Here is a 17,780-nt window from a genome sequence, read left to right as displayed (position 1 = left end):
ACCCTAACCCTAACCCTAACCCTAACCCTAACCCTAACCCTAACCCTAACCCTAACCCTAACCCTAACCCTAACCCTAACCCTAACCCTAACCCTAACCCTAACCCTAACCCTAACCCTAACCCTAACCCTAACCCTAACCCTAACCCTAACCCTAACCCTAACCCTAACCCTAACCCTAACCCTAACCCTAACCCTAACCCTAACCCTAACCCTAACCCTAACCCTAACCCTAACCCTAACCCTAACCCTAACCCTAACCCTAACCCTAACCCTAACCCTAACCCTAACCCTAACCCTAACCCTAACCCTAACCCTAACCCTAACCCTAACCCTAACCCTAACCCTAACCCTAACCCTAACCCTAACCCTAACCCTAACCCTAACCCTAACCCTAACCCTAACCCTAACCCTAACCCTAACCCTAACCCTAACCCTAACCCTAACCCTAACCCTAACCCTAACCCTAACCCTAACCCTAACCCTAACCCTAACCCTAACCCTAACCCTAACCCTAACCCTAACCCTAACCCTAACCCTAACCCTAACCCTAACCCTAACCCTAACCCTAACCCTAACCCTAACCCTAACCCTAACCCTAACCCTAACCCTAACCCTAACCCTAACCCTAACCCTAACCCTAACCCTAACCCTAACCCTAACCCTAACCCTAACCCTAACCCTAACCCTAACCCTAACCCTAACCCTAACCCTAACCCTAACCCTAACCCTAACCCTAACCCTAACCCTAACCCTAACCCTAACCCTAACCCTAACCCTAACCCTAACCCTAACCCTAACCCTAACCCTAACCCTAACCCTAACCCTAACCCTAACCCTAACCCTAACCCTAACCCTAACCCTAACCCTAACCCTAACCCTAACCCTAACCCTAACCCTAACCCTAACCCTAACCCTAACCCTAACCCTAACCCTAACCCTAACCCTAACCCTAACCCTAACCCTAACCCTAACCCTAACCCTAACCCTAACCCTAACCCTAACCCTAACCCTAACCCTAACCCTAACCCTAACCCTAACCCTAACCCTAACCCTAACCCTAACCCTAACCCTAACCCTAACCCTAACCCTAACCCTAACCCTAACCCTAACCCTAACCCTAACCCTAACCCTAACCCTAACCCTAACCCTAACCCTAACCCTAACCCTAACCCTAACCCTAACCCTAACCCTAACCCTAACCCTAACCCTAACCCTAACCCTAACCCTAACCCTAACCCTAACCCTAACCCTAACCCTAACCCTAACCCTAACCCTAACCCTAACCCTAACCCTAACCCTAACCCTAACCCTAACCCTAACCCTAACCCTAACCCTAACCCTAACCCTAACCCTAACCCTAACCCTAACCCTAACCCTAACCCTAACCCTAACCCTAACCCTAACCCTAACCCTAACCCTAACCCTAACCCTAACCCTAACCCTAACCCTAACCCTAACCCTAACCCTAACCCTAACCCTAACCCTAACCCTAACCCTAACCCTAACCCTAACCCTAACCCTAACCCTAACCCTAACCCTAACCCTAACCCTAACCCTAACCCTAACCCTAACCCTAACCCTAACCCTAACCCTAACCCTAACCCTAACCCTAACCCTAACCCTAACCCTAACCCTAACCCTAACCCTAACCCTAACCCTAACCCTAACCCTAACCCTAACCCTAACCCTAACCCTAACCCTAACCCTAACCCTAACCCTAACCCTAACCCTAACCCTAACCCTAACCCTAACCCTAACCCTAACCCTAACCCTAACCCTAACCCTAACCCTAACCCTAACCCTAACCCTAACCCTAACCCTAACCCTAACCCTAACCCTAACCCTAACCCTAACCCTAACCCTAACCCTAACCCTAACCCTAACCCTAACCCTAACCCTAACCCTAACCCTAACCCTAACCCTAACCCTAACCCTAACCCTAACCCTAACCCTAACCCTAACCCTAACCCTAACCCTAACCCTAACCCTAACCCTAACCCTAACCCTAACCCTAACCCTAACCCTAACCCTAACCCTAACCCTAACCCTAACCCTAACCCTAACCCTAACCCTAACCCTAACCCTAACCCTAACCCTAACCCTAACCCTAACCCTAACCCTAACCCTAACCCTAACCCTAACCCTAACCCTAACCCTAACCCTAACCCTAACCCTAACCCTAACCCTAACCCTAACCCTAACCCTAACCCTAACCCTAACCCTAACCCTAACCCTAACCCTAACCCTAACCCTAACCCTAACCCTAACCCTAACCCTAACCCTAACCCTAACCCTAACCCTAACCCTAACCCTAACCCTAACCCTAACCCTAACCCTAACCCTAACCCTAACCCTAACCCTAACCCTAACCCTAACCCTAACCCTAACCCTAACCCTAACCCTAACCCTAACCCTAACCCTAACCCTAACCCTAACCCTAACCCTAACCCTAACCCTAACCCTAACCCTAACCCTAACCCTAACCCTAACCCTAACCCTAACCCTAACCCTAACCCTAACCCTAACCCTAACCCTAACCCTAACCCTAACCCTAACCCTAACCCTAACCCTAACCCTAACCCTAACCCTAACCCTAACCCTAACCCTAACCCTAACCCTAACCCTAACCCTAACCCTAACCCTAACCCTAACCCTAACCCTAACCCTAACCCTAACCCTAACCCTAACCCTAACCCTAACCCTAACCCTAACCCTAACCCTAACCCTAACCCTAACCCTAACCCTAACCCTAACCCTAACCCTAACCCTAACCCTAACCCTAACCCTAACCCTAACCCTAACCCTAACCCTAACCCTAACCCTAACCCTAACCCTAACCCTAACCCTAACCCTAACCCTAACCCTAACCCTAACCCTAACCCTAACCCTAACCCTAACCCTAACCCTAACCCTAACCCTAACCCTAACCCTAACCCTAACCCTAACCCTAACCCTAACCCTAACCCTAACCCTAACCCTAACCCTAACCCTAACCCTAACCCTAACCCTAACCCTAACCCTAACCCTAACCCTAACCCTAACCCTAACCCTAACCCTAACCCTAACCCTAACCCTAACCCTAACCCTAACCCTAACCCTAACCCTAACCCTAACCCTAACCCTAACCCTAACCCTAACCCTAACCCTAACCCTAACCCTAACCCTAACCCTAACCCTAACCCTAACCCTAACCCTAACCCTAACCCTAACCCTAACCCTAACCCTAACCCTAACCCTAACCCTAACCCTAACCCTAACCCTAACCCTAACCCTAACCCTAACCCTAACCCTAACCCTAACCCTAACCCTAACCCTAACCCTAACCCTAACCCTAACCCTAACCCTAACCCTAACCCTAACCCTAACCCTAACCCTAACCCTAACCCTAACCCTAACCCTAACCCTAACCCTAACCCTAACCCTAACCCTAACCCTAACCCTAACCCTAACCCTAACCCTAACCCTAACCCTAACCCTAACCCTAACCCTAACCCTAACCCTAACCCTAACCCTAACCCTAACCCTAACCCTAACCCTAACCCTAACCCTAACCCTAACCCTAACCCTAACCCTAACCCTAACCCTAACCCTAACCCTAACCCTAACCCTAACCCTAACCCTAACCCTAACCCTAACCCTAACCCTAACCCTAACCCTAACCCTAACCCTAACCCTAACCCTAACCCTAACCCTAACCCTAACCCTAACCCTAACCCTAACCCTAACCCTAACCCTAACCCTAACCCTAACCCTAACCCTAACCCTAACCCTAACCCTAACCCTAACCCTAACCCTAACCCTAACCCTAACCCTAACCCTAACCCTAACCCTAACCCTAACCCTAACCCTAACCCTAACCCTAACCCTAACCCTAACCCTAACCCTAACCCTAACCCTAACCCCTAACCCTAACCCTAACCCTAACCCTAACCCTAACCCTAACCCTAACCCTAACCCTAACCCCTAACCCTAACCCTAACCCTAACCCTAACCCTAACCCTAACCCTAACCCCTAACCCTAACCCTAACCCTAACCCTAACCCTAACCCCTAACCCTAACCCTAACCCTAACCCTAACCCTAACCCTAACCCTAACCCTAACCCTAACCCTAACCCTAACCCTAACCCTAACCCTAACCCTAACCCTAACCCTAACCCTAACCCTAACCCTAACCCTAACCCTAACCCTAACCCTAACCCTAACCCTAACCCTAACCCTAACCCTAACCCTAACCCTAACCCTAACCCTAACCCTAACCCTAACCCTAACCCTAACCCTAACCCTAACCCTAACCCTAACCCTAACCCTAACCCTAACCCTAACCCTAACCCTAACCCTAACCCTAACCCTAACCCTAACCCTAACCCTAACCCTAACCCTAACCCTAACCCTAACCCTTAACCCCGCACCCTTAACCCGCACCCTTAACCCGCACCACTAACCCTAACCCTAACCCTAACCCTAACCCTAACCCTAACCCTAACCCCCTAACCCTGACCCTAACCCTAACCCTGACCCTAACCCTAACCCTGACCCTAACCCTAACCCTAACCCTAACCCTAACCCTAACCCTAACCCTAACCCTAACCCTAACCCTAACCCTAACCCTAACCCTAAAAGGAAGAATCAAACCCTAAAAGGAAGAATCAAACCCTAAAAGGAAGAATCAAACCCTAAAAGGAAGAATCAAACCCTAAAAGGAAGAATCAAACCCTAAAAGGAAGAATCAAACCCTAAAAGGAAGAATCAAACCCTAAAAGGAAGAATCAAACCCTAAAAGGAAGAATCAAACCCTAAAAGGAAGAATCAAACCCTAAAAGGAAGAATCAAACCCTAAAAGGAAGAATCAAACCCTAAAAGGAAGAATCAAACCCTAAAAGGAAGAATCAAACCCTAAAAGGAAGAATCAAACCCTAAAAGGAAGAATCAAACCCTAAAAGGAAGAATCAAACCCTAAAAGGAAGAATCAAACCCTAAAAGGAAGAATCAAACCCTAAAAGGAAGAATCAAACCCTAAAAGGAAGAATCAAACCCTAAAAGGAAGAAAGAATCTCTTCGAGATAGGTTCTGCACCACCATTCCCTACCGCTGGAATTGGAAAACCCTTGATCCCAACACCCACTCCTCAACCATCCATGACAGATGATTGAGCTGTGGGTGCTGGGATCAAAGATTTTCCAATTCCAGCAGTAGGAGACAGTGGAGTCAGTAGAATAGCAGCCATACCTGGTTTTTCACTCCTATCTGTGGAGGAAGGCCTTTGTGCAGTCCTTGTTTTCACCTCCCAAGACTCCAGACATTGATCTTTTCTTTTGAAGTTTAGGGGAAAGGTTCTTGACACACATGCATGTTTAAGTTACAGTATCTTTGCAGCTCCATTTTAGCAGTATAACTTCAATCCTTGGCCAAAGAATTAACTGCAAGGCATAGTCCTCCTGTCAGTTAATACATGAACCCCCCACTACCCAAGAGGGAAAACCTAACCAAGCAATGAAGTATTGTCACACCTGTCAGTGTGCTGATTATCTGAGCTCACAGCACATTCCACTGGATGACTGCATGTGTTGCAACTGCAACAACCTTCCTTCTGCTTTGCACAGGAATGAGAGTCCACTGGCAGATCTTCTAATGTGACAGTGAAAACTTACCTCACTCCTACAGGATTGGTCCAGCTATGTACTTCTCTGAAGCTGCAGAATACTGCTGGAAAATCAACATGGCATTGCACATTTCCAAGCAACACTATTTCTCACCTACTTTAGGAAGAACCAGGAGCAACATTATTTGAAAGTTCTTATATGACAACTTTTCCTTTGAGCACACTTCAAATGATCTCCAACAGTAAAGCTCAGCAGCTTTGGAGTAGGTGTCCAACAAGGGTAAAACTGAAATACAGTGAGCTCTTTCCATTTCAAAGTCATACACCTCTGGCAGAGGAGATACTTTGCTATGGATCCCTAGAAGACACACATTCAAGCAGTGAGAGTTGAATTCCAGGGCACACCCTTGGCTGGGAAGCTCTCATTAGCATTCTGAAAGATACACAAGGTGGAACCAGTGGATCAACTCCCATCTTCTAATTGAGAGATATGCTACCTTCCAGCACTCTCAGTCTGTCAGGAATTGCACAAGATACTTCAACAGAATCTATAATGTTTAAGACTCCAGAGTCCTGACATCTCCCTCTGGAAGCAGGAGGCTGACCTTTCTTCCTGCCCTAGATATTTATAGAAACTCACCAGCCAAGACTCTGACAGCAGACAAGGGAAATTGATCACCTGTTTAACAAGCAAGGATCCACTGTTAGGAAGTGACAAAGCAGCTGAGGACCGTGAACATTTTGACAGGAGGCTCTGGAGCATGCCAGAGTGAAGATAACCATCTTGACTGCAAGTCAACCAACCACTCCTCCCTTGCCCCCACCCTAAAAACAAAAACATTTCCCTCCCCAAGAATCCAGCCAATCAAGCGAGAGTCAGGAGACTGAGTGGATAGACAAGAACCTCAGAGCACACCGCTGCTGTCAGAGGCAGGTGAGGAGCAGTGAGACGGCAGGTAGGCTTTGACAACTGTCAAGCCACCATGACTGGCTTGTCAGTCACAGAGGAGGCCACACTAAGCAGCAGCAGCCACCATAGTGGGGGGCAGAGGACACCAGTCAGAATAGAAACAGACTCAATAGGACAGGTAAAGAGGGAGGAGGAGCAACAGTGACCGGGACCATGCTCCCAAATAAGGAAGAACAGTATCCAAGTGATGGTTGTAACATGTAGAGACAGAAGAGAGAAGAGAAATGAAGCATCAGATACATCAGCAAGAACACCAAAGGAAAGCCAATGAATAGACCGACAGAGGCAGTCAGCAGGAGCCGGTAGGGTAAATGAAGCCATTTCTAAAAAGGGTGGAAGAAGGCAAAGAAACAAATTCCAGGAACAATTCAAACTAACTAAAACCTTCAGATACACATCTTTATTACAGTCAAAGACCAGGAAGTTAAAGCCACATCTACTTTAAAAGCTTGGGTGAAGAAATGTGTCCAATGTCTTAAGTAGTCTGAGATGGGGAGGCTCTGATTTCTGCAGGGAATGGATTCCAGAGTCTCAGCGTAGCCCCAGACAAGGCCCATCCCTCAGTGGCAGCTGGTGCTTCCTCAGATGGGGGGGGATGCTAGGCAGGGCAGGTGATGGATAGAGTCACAGGTAGTCTCACTTGGTGGAAGACTAGATCCAGTGTGCCTCTTGGGGGCACACCCTCCCTCTTTATAAGCCCCAGGGGCACAGCGTCTCTCCTCTCACAGGAGACTCCAAGACAACACTGATGTAGTTAGTGGCCGGAGATGCAGATTATTAGGAAAGGAAGACCACAATGCTGACCAAGGCAGCAGAGCCAAGGCTGAGCAGTGTCTGTCTTCTGGCTGTCCCGGCTGGGCAAGAGGGGTGCGAGGCTGAAGGAAAGTGTCAGTCCATTCGAAGCAGGCAAAGTCAGAGTTTGAGTGTCAGGAGCGGAGACATCCAAGAGCAGGGGACAGGAATGGGAAGCAAGACATCCTGCAAGGTGTTTCTGCCAACAGTGCAGGCGAAGAGAAGCCTCAATACAGAGCCAGCTACAACACAGGCAAGGGGTTTTTGAGGGCGTCCATGCTGGCCTGCTAGTCATCTCGGTCAGAGCTGGGTTCGTGACAAGATCCAAACGTCAAGCATGTCTGCCACCAGTCACAGAGGTTTCTTGTGTCCGAGAATCGTGTTGCACCTGAGGCTGTGGCTGCACCAATCGTTTCTGCCACTTCTGCAGCTACTCCTCTGCAACTAAGAAGCAATGGACAGAGAGGGTACATCTGTCAGATGGCAATGAATACTTATCTCTTCTCAAGAGTGCGCCAAACCATTTAGATTGAGAAATAAAGTTTTTAAAAATGGATTCCTGTCCCCATAGGGCCCACAATCTAAACACTCGGGAGTTCCAAACCATGTCAATCATACCTACCATCGGGCACAGAGAAGATGCCCCTACTGATTGAGACCCTGGTACTGCTTCTTTCCACACCTTCAGAACCTGCTCCTGAAAAACAGATGTCTACAATGCTCATGTCACAACAGTGAAGACCAAACACTACCTGTAGAAATCCTTACCATCACCACCAGCAGGGAGGAGCTTTCCAGCAGTCTAGCTGATCCTGCTGCTCCCAAGACTGGGATTCCATCACGTCTTCTTTCTGCTCAGACTCAGAAAGCAAAGCATAGAGAGGCTTAGACAAAGACATGTGGCTTTACAGCTCCCAACTAGAAACCCAAGGGGTGGAGCATTGTGTTGTTCACACTGTTCTCTCAGCCTGATGCCACCTGTGGGCCTCCTGGATGTAGCACCAAAACAGAAATGCAATATCAGAAACATCGTCCATACTGTAGTGGAAAATCATATTAGCAGTAGCAAAGACAGCTGCAGAACCACCACAATAAATTTGATACCATGAGGGGGAAAATTAGAGCTTGCCCTTCTTAGGGGTAATGTATCTGGTCCAGCCATAAGCAGCGCTCCCTTTTTCTTCAGGGGAGGCCCACAAAGAAGGAGGCCCGTCATCCAGTGCCTCAGTTGGCCACCCAAGGCACTGCTGAGAAGCCCCTTCTGTTGCTGAGGCCATAACTAATTTAGTAGCCCAATTATGTGGTATGTCCACAGATAATTGTGAATAATGGTGTTCAATTTGCAGAGCAAGTCCTTTCCCAAAAGGTTTACAGAAGTGCTGTCACATTACAAACACATTTTCACATACAAGAGCCCAACCTACGCAGAGGCGGGTTGTGAAACTGTGAGCCACTATGGCCCTTTCTCACTGCATTGTCAGTAACATTCAGTCAAACATACTGTGCCAATATTTACTGGAGGATCAACAACATTTCCCTTTACAGAACAAGACACAGACAACCAACAAGAAGCCAGTTCCAAAAGTGCTCAGCTGAGTTAACATGTTGGGGCCCTGGGAGTTTTCATCACGGCTGGCCACTGCGCCAAGGCCCCATGGCTGATGGACATCATGGGCACTCCTTTTCCTCTCCTTTGTTTCCCCTGTGAACTGGCTGGTCACAATAATGGCAACCGTTTGAGCTCATGGCTGGTTAGCCTGGGGACAGAACTTAGCCTTCGCTGCCTCACTCCGTTCTTGGCCTGCTTCTTTGTCCGACTGAAGTTCCTCCCAAGCTGCATGGATGTGCCCCGTGCTGTAAGCTGCGAGCTGGTGCTCACCACTACCCCAGTTGTTCTGACTGGCTGAGTTTTTTCTTGGTATGCGCTGGTATCCAATTACAGAGCTGGGCTCCCGGATCCAAAGAGAGGGGCCGGAGCAGTTTTTTCACTACGAAAGAGTGTCTCGCTTTGGAAGACACAGATTTTTCTTTGAGGAAAAAGATGAGCTTATAGCCATATTCTTCAGAGGGAGTCTTCAAAGTCAAAGAGGGGGAGACCCAGCATGAGGGTCAAGGCAGATAGCAGCAGGGTGGCCTTATGCTTCACTCCTGGCTGAGGGAGTCCAAGGGGCTGGCTGAACAAGCTGCCTAGACTGAACAGGCTGAAGTTGCAGGTTAGGATTTATTGGTTTGTTGTGGTGGTGGTGGTGGTGGTGGTGAGGACAACGTGCCACCCATCCAACAAATCTGGCGGGGAGAGGCAAACCTTTGCTACCAATTCCCTAGCCAGCTGCAGCCCCATGACAGAAGGAAAAGAGTGCACCAGCGTGGGCAAAGAGGGCAGGGCCTGTGCAGAGAGAAGCAGAGTCACCAAGAGCTGTGGCATAGCAAGTGCGGTTGCCATCCTGATCACCCCCTTCACCGCTGCCCACCTCCTCATCCGACAGGTGCAGATAGCTCCTGAGGTGCAACAGCATCTTAGGATCAAAGCTTCCAGTGCTAGGAAACTAAACCATCTGGCTCCACTTCTGCATGTACTGGGTAGATCAAGTGCCATAGCATTGGCACACAAATCCAACTGGAGAGTCTGTCCCTGGACACTTTGATTTCCACCTATCGTCACTCTGTGGTGTTCCCCAAGACTGACAAGTAGGCCGAGGCTCCATGCGGTTCACCAGCCGGAAACAACCAGACACTTAGCCTATCAGCTGGCAGATCGGGCTGTGATGGTGTGAAGTGTCCCTCAACCCAGAAACACAAGTGATAATTTGTGTTTGGCATCAGTGGCCATTCAGAGAACTAGTTCACCATCTCACTCGATACAGCAGCATACTAACTGTGTGCAAAAGGCATAACCCAAAAATGGTTATTACTTTCATAACAGCACTTACATTTATTGCCAACTATCGACGTGCACAGGCCTGGACCAGCCAGAACCTGGTTTTCCTTCATCATGGACCACACAAATTCTTCCCATCACTTCCAAGGCTGCCCTGCAGAACTGACAGGCAAATGGAGACAGATGAGCCTAGTATGCCCATGCTACAAGAGCAAGCGCCAAGCATTACAAAGAAGAACAAGACATACCACCAGGAGCCGACTGCCAGAGAGAGAGAGAGAGAGAGTGCTGCTGAGGGAGGCACCGTGGTCTTGCTTCTTTCAAACCCTTCAAAGCCTGCTCCTGCAAAAGAGACCAAGGTTACGTCCATGGTATGTGTGCCACAAGAGAGAGATCTAAACACTTCCAGTCAAAATACATATTACCAGTGGCAGGGAGGAGCAGAGCTGGTTTCTGGCATTCTAGATGATCGTGCTGCTGCCAGGGCTGGGCCTGTGCTAGTTCTTCTCTCTGCCCCTTCCGGGGCTCCTCCTGAAAAACAGAGGCTGTTGTGTCCATCATGGATGCTGCACAAACCAAATTCAGGACACTGTCAGTAAAAGTCTCTACCACAAGCTGCATCATGAGCATTTCACTTTATTGGCTGGGCAGTGGGTTTGTTTATCGGGGCTATGGGTTAGTTGGTTTATCGGGGCTTTGGGTTTATTGGTTGTGGTGGTTTATTTGGGAGGCTTCAGGTTTATAAGTTGGTTTATTGGTTGTGTGGTTTATTTGGGAGGCTTCAGGTTTATAAGTTGGTTTATTGGGGCTTTAGGTTTATTTATAGTGGCTTGGGTCTCTTGGTTGAATTATTTATTGGGTGTATTGGTTGTGGCAGTTTCTTGGGGCATATTGGAGCATTTCCTTGTAACCTTCCATGGATACTTACATCAACAAGTGCAGCATATCCAATCTCTTCAATACATACAATGCAGAGAGTTGAAGACATTCACGGCAGCATTCTAGAGCCAGGTGCTGCTCCCGAGAGCAGACTGCGCTACTGCTTCTTTGCTCACCATCGAAGGCTGCTCCTGCCAAAGAGATGGAGGTTACAGCTATGAAACACATGCAGATTTAACAGGCATAAACCGTGCTGGGGCACAAGTAACCACTTGCACACTAAAGACTACTGGGACCAAGAATGGCCACTCCCCTTTTGAATTACCAAAATGCAAGCAGTTACTCACATCTGCCTATAGTGCTTATCTGAACACCAGTTCTGGCAAGGCTGGAGGGGCTGGTGCACCACACAGAGAGGCAACAGTATGGCCTGAGGGTTGGGGCGGTAATAGCTAACTTGGTTATGGAACTCTGCTTATGGGGGTTACTGGAGAGCCAGCGTGGTATAGTGGTTAGGGTTGTTGTGAGGAGAAACTTGAGTATGCAGTACACTGTTCTGGGCTCCTTGGAGGAAGAGCAGGATATGAAATGTAAAAATAAAATAAAAAAATACTGGCCCTTGCCTACCCACAGGGCCATAGACAAGGAAAGGCTTTTAGTGCTGCTAAGCTATCTTCTCCCTAGTCCACAACAGAGAATTGTCTTGCTTCACCCACTGCCAGAAGTTGACCTTGCTCTCAAGATCAGGAAGCACACGCACACCCCTTACCTCTCTGCAGAACAGCACAGGAGGCCACCCTTGTCCTCCAAGGTTCTCATGGATGGAACTTCCAGTCTTTCAAGGCAAAATACTACAGCCACCTATGGAGGGAGAAGCACTTTGTCCCTTTGGGTCATTTGAGCTTCTCTGCAGGAGGAATAAAGGCTCCTGATCTGGTTTTTGGCAGCAGCACTCTAAGTGAAGGCAAGTCTGGGACATAAATTACAAACTGAAAAGTGGGGAGCCTTTAAAAGCTACACAGGAAGGCACCTGCAGTACAGTTATTATTATTATTCGATTTCTATACCACCCTTCCAAAAATGGCTCAGGGCAGTTTACACAGAGAAATAACCAACAAATAAGATGGAACCCTGTCCCCAAAGGGCTCACATTCTAAAAAGAAACATAAGATAGACCCCAGCTACAGTCACTGGAAGTACTGTGCTGGGGGTGGATAGGGCCAGTTACTCTCCCCCTGCTAAATAAAGAGAATCACCACGGTAAAAGGTGCCTCTTTGCCCAGTTAGCAGGGGTCAGTACTCCTTCCCTGCATCCCAACATACATTTATTCCAATGCTTGTATAGGCAAAGAAGGACAGTTGTCCTCTGCAGAACTCACTCATGAGACCCTCATCTCTGCTGCAAGCCTTGGGGCCATCTGAAGGATCCCAAGCCACTGTGGGCACCACTTGGAAAAGCAGAACACTTGGCTACCAGCCTAGGGCCCCATCCCCAGAACTCCCTGAAAAGAGACAAGCTTTTTTGAACTGGGTAACTCCCAATTCTAACCTGACATACAGAGTGAAGGCCTATGAGCATGTAGACACAGTACAGTTGAAAGCTTTTTAGTGTTGGGACTTTTTAGTGCAGGGTTACAGTCCTACGTTCTGACCTTGGCCAATAAGGATTTAACATGGGGGAGCACGAGAAAGACCTGGTTTGTTCTAGCTTTAAGTACTAGATTCAAGAGATCAGCAGTATGACCACCAACACCCCTTCAATGGAAAATGCTACAAAGGGAGCAACAAATCAGTGTTAGCTGCTGATTTGGGGGCAAACTAGAAAGATTGTCCTCTTGCTAGATCAGAGTCCTACATTTGAGACATGCTGGCCAAGAGTTACTGGCCCAAGGTAGCTTAGTAAATCCCATGCCTGAATTGGTATATTGGCCCAGTGCTGTACAGTTCTCAAGATATTGTGCCACACTGGTCCAGCATCCACAAACCCCTGAAAGCAAAGACAAGGCAGAGCTTCATTAAGCACCCAGAAAACTGAGCTAGACGTCTTAACCCAATTACCCAGCCTTTCAGAATTTAGGACAGGCACCAATCCCCAGAGCAATACACAGACATCCACACCTTTGTGGCTTTTGCAGTGAACATTGCACTGCTTCATGGCCAAGCTCCGGTGCTACCAGGCTGTCAGTGGATTTTGACACTCACAAACTGGGATGGGAGAAGAGTTGTCCTGCACCTTGTCCCTTGATGTTAGGAGCAGCAGAGACAACCAGAGGAGTAGCAGACTGCAGCATTTCTGAGCTTAGACTGACAGGCTGGTGAACACACACACACACCTACTGCAAACCAGCTTCAGCTGCACTGCCCTCCCTCCCTCCCTCTGAGGCCAAGACTTTTGTCTGCCTTACAGCAACAGGTTCTGCTATGTCCTGATGCTAACTGAGCACCCAGTCAATGTAGTAGGACTAAGTCATTCCAGTCGAAAGAGTGTTGGGAGCATGGTATGAAAATGCACTACTGGTCTCAGGCATCCCGAGTTCACAAGACAGGATAAAGAGAGCTATGCAGACCAGGCTATCCTGTCCTTCCTCTAGGCAGTCCACAATCCTCACAAGATCCCTGTTAAGCGGGCTGGGCAGGAGCCACTGGCCCAGGTTAACCCAGTGAGTGTCATGGCTGAAGGGGTCTCCCCACTCCTACGCCACCACCAAGCAGCTGCCTCAATCCCATCCATTAACTGGTTAAAGTTAAGCCAACACCACAAGCCAAACCACCAAGCAGCTCTTTGGAAAAAGCCACTGAAAAAACAGAGGAAAGGAAGGAGCACATAACTATGTTTGCCAACAGAAGCAAACCCAAGACGGCCAAACGGCACTGACCACCCGAGCCACACCACCACACTTGCAAACACACCCAGACTGGAGCTGCACTGGGCTCCTCCCCACTTCCCCATCCCATCTCCACCTGAACGCTTCTTGCTAGAGGCCCTCTGCAGCTTAAAGCCGCAGTCACCTATTCTGCAGCTGGAGTGACATCCAGACTATGAGACTCTATAGGACTACTCTAGAACAGCAGTCTGGGGGTGTAGCTAGACACTGGGCAAGATGGCTGCTTAGCCCAAAAGCTCTTTCCCATGCCAGGATTTATATAAGAACTCAGCAGGCCCAACTGTTAGCAGCAATACTAAAACAGAACAAGCTGTGTGATAAACAAGTCACATGGTTACTAAAATGGAACCCTAAACGTTGATGTTGAAAGCAAAACAGCAGCAGCAGCAAAGAGCCTGCCAAGCAGCATGATGGCCTCCAAAATGGCAACAGCGGGAAAATCACAATTGAACAAGGATACAGCTGATCACAATGCTGTGCAAGATCCTGACTTAGCAATCCTTGGGGCAATGAGGAAAAAAAACTATCAGCACTGTGGGCCACAGCACTGAAACCCTTAGAAGAATAATGCATCAGGAAAAGGATCACCAGTTTAGCTAAGTGAGTCAGTGATGGATTAGATTCCAGTTATGCATCTATAAAATTAAAGGGGATAACTCTCAGCAGTGGGTGGAAATGGAAACATCTCCTGAACAGACAATGCTGCCATCAGAATAGTAGAGAGTTATAAGGCAATCAATCAATCCTTAGCTCAAAGGCACAACGTGTATGGGGGAAATGGCTTAACAACCCAGTGCCACCTTTACCACCTCTATCACACAGCATCTTCTGATCCCTCAAAATAGATCAATTTAAAGGAGGGGGGAAATGAGAACTCTACATAGCTAAGGACAAAGGTGAACAGACTCATTCACAGCTGAAAAATAATGCAGATGAGGTTAACTGTAACCAATTCAGTTTGTGTCCAATCAATCTGTAGGATCACAAGCACTCAGGCATCCGATTTTACAGATCACACAAAACCAAGAAGATGATCGCTAGTATTTATGGTTTACTTAAATACTCCTTTAATTGGGCTGAAAGCTGTAAAGGAATTAGACTTAAGACAAGTTTATCCTTGTTGGTCTCTGGTTCAACATTTATCATGCAAAATCAACCTCTGCCACAGTGACAGAAAATACTTTAACATTAACTCATCATTGGCATTTGCCACTTTGCAGCTCAGTAGAATATACCAATACTGGGATACAACTTACAGCCAGATCCCCAACTAGCTTTACTAGGGGTACAGTCAGAAGATGATGCAGTTAATTATGAAGTCTTCTTGGCCTATAGCTCAACACTGGCCAGAACAGAAGAGCCCTATCACTGGAAAGATCCAGTATTGCCCTCCACAGAGCAACAGTACATATGTCTGGGATATTGCACTGACATACAAGTTAATAAAGCTTCAACTTTCTCGAGGGCCTTCCACCTCAGATTATTGCATTAGCCACTGGTATTCTCTTGCAACATATAGATTCATGCATATGTCCTTCATGGTTCTACTAGACATTTCACATTTTGGAAAGCTGAAATAGGAATATTTTGGAGCAGGAAAGGCCTAATTTCTCTGGCTTCTGGGAGAACTCAAAGCAAGTGGAGGCAAACCTGGACATCAGACTCATTTCTCTGCTGATTCTTGGGCTGAAGTGATCAGATCCTCTACTTCACACAACCCTTGCAGCTAAACTCAAGAGTGAAACTCCTGGCTTCCTAACAGCAAGTCTCCCTGTTGGCTGAAGCTAATGAGCAGGCACTTGGAATTGACCCTTCAAGAGCAAGTGCCAACTCCAAGTGGGCGCCCTGTGAGACAGGCAGAGGGGAGATAGTTCTCTGAGGCACTTTTTCCTTGACAAGCACAGAGGACTTCAGTAATGTCCTGCACAAGCAAGACAAATCCTTACATGCTCTCTCAACCAACATTAGGCAAAGAAGCAAGGCAGCTGAGATCACAGACTATTGGAGCAGTTCAGGGCTGGTGTGAAGTGAGCCCATGGCTCTTTAATTCAGCCATACTCCTGAGAAGACATCACAGCCGGCCTCCCCTTCTCCTGCACAGGCCCATCAGGAAAGATACCCCAAGGACCCAAGCAAGCTCTTTGCCTTTAGACTGGAGATCTACCCTGATGTGTTAAGACAAGATTTGGCCAATCTGGACCAGAGACTGAGGTGGGGAAGCTGCCCGCTCCATTCCTACAAGTCACTGTGACTGAAGATGGAAGGTCAGCTTCCCTTTCAGAATCGATGGCCCTGCAGCAACACTCAGCCAGCACACCAGGTACGACAAGCCTTTCCCCCTTACTGTAGGAGGAGATTTACTCAGAGTATGGGGAATGGGAAGGGAGCGAGCAGACTAGGAAGTTCTTCTCTTGACTTAGCTGGGGAGGGCAGGCACACTCCTGCTGATCCTGGGGCGTCTTCTCATGGCTAGACCCAGGTAGGGCTGCCCTACTGGCATATAGCCAGTCATGAGAATGACCTTTGGGGCAAGACTAAGGAGTGGAGGGAACTGAAGAAACACCAGTACTTCAGTTTTACTTGTTAGAACTTCTAGGATAGAAGCTTTAAATACTAAACTCAGTCAGAGAAGTTTAGTGTTGGAGCTTCTAAGTAGGCAACAATGTTCTGCTCCAGTATCATGCCATGTCCAATAAAGACAACAGGGAGACTGCCAGTCAACATAAAACCAGCAACCCCTTCAACAGGGTGGAGGAACCAGATAAAGCAGAGACTCAGTAGGATAAGCCCTTTTAAAAGTAACTTAGAAATATAATTACCTTGCAGGATCAGTGAAGAGATCTTGTGTTCTCTGTCTTGCAATAAAAGCCAGCTAGTCAGCTGCTTCAGAAGAATCCTCAAGCCAGACTCCAACCCTCCCTGAGCTGGCTCAGGCTCACCACTGCCCACCACAAGCTCTGTGGCAGAACTGCTGAAGTTGTGATGCACCACTGTGAATGGAGAGCTTATGTACTCATTGAAAGGCCCGCCCCTTCCTCAGTTTAGCCCTACTCCCGAGGAGGCCTCAGCAGACAGGAAGGGGCGGGGCTATGACTCTTTATAAGCCCTCAGTCAGTTCACAGGCTCCCTTTGCTGCTCCAGCAACTAGACCTGTTAGGAGGAAAGCTGGTCTTGATCAACCAGGTAAGGTCTCTGTGTTTGGTTAGCTCTAATCTGCTGTGTTGATCCTTTTGCTGCCAGGGCTGATGGGGAAGGAAGAGGGAGCAGAAGCCCTGTTGAGTTTGTGGAGTCCCCGGGCTCTTCTGAGGGGCGGTATTGGGGATCTGGTGTCTAAGTAGAGGGTGGACTTACCTTCTAATAGGCTTCCAAAGGTAGTCTGCCACCAGTCAATGGTATAGTCTGCTGCACTTTTTTTAATGACTCTGTATAAGGCAGCATCCTGTGTTCCATTCCCATTCCTGTAGATAACTGAAGGTCTAGCTCTTCTTGGGAGAACAGAAACTGCAGGCTGCTGTTGGTGCTAACACTGAAAGGGCCTGTTCATTCCCCTCTTTATGCCACTCCAAACCAAAGGAGACTCATTGACTCATTGATGTACAAGGCACAATTGCTTCTACTGCCTACTATTTGCAACAAGTTTAAGGGGGGAAAGAGGACCACATCAGGCAGTGGCTCAGAACTTAAAAAAACCAGCAATCAAACTAAGGCTGAAAAATGCAGTATGAGAGACTGTTTACATTGCATGTTTTTCCAGAGTGTACAGGTCAACCTCAT

The 17,780-nt window shown here is 48.1% G+C and overlaps 1 long non-coding RNA gene across 8 annotated transcripts; it reads right to left on the bottom strand.

Moving 5' to 3' along the window:
• Positions 1-6,957: 6,957 nt before the first annotated feature.
• LOC128338342 (uncharacterized) lies at positions 6,958-16,989 on the bottom strand. Of its 8 annotated transcripts, none has more exons than XR_008312582.1 (7): positions 16,826-16,989; positions 11,891-11,982; positions 11,171-11,312; positions 10,668-10,773; positions 10,491-10,584; positions 7,987-10,404; positions 6,958-7,808 (listed from the first exon to the last, which is right to left on the bottom strand). It is a non-coding gene; the product is annotated as an uncharacterized LOC128338342 (long non-coding RNA). The 8 variants fall into 8 exon arrangements; XR_008312579.1 differs by lacking the exon at positions 11,891-11,982 and having other exon boundaries at positions 7,987-8,076; positions 8,133-10,404; XR_008312577.1 differs by lacking the exon at positions 11,891-11,982 and having other exon boundaries at positions 7,987-8,061; positions 8,133-10,404.
• Between the last annotated feature and the right edge of the window lie 791 nt (positions 16,990-17,780).

The sequence above is a fragment of the Hemicordylus capensis genome, chromosome 16 (assembly GCF_027244095.1).
Source record: "Hemicordylus capensis ecotype Gifberg chromosome 16, rHemCap1.1.pri, whole genome shotgun sequence".
Lineage (NCBI taxonomy): Eukaryota > Metazoa > Chordata > Lepidosauria > Squamata > Cordylidae > Hemicordylus > Hemicordylus capensis.
Note: the sequence above shows the minus strand (reverse complement) of the source record. Positions and strands in the feature narration are given on the sequence as shown.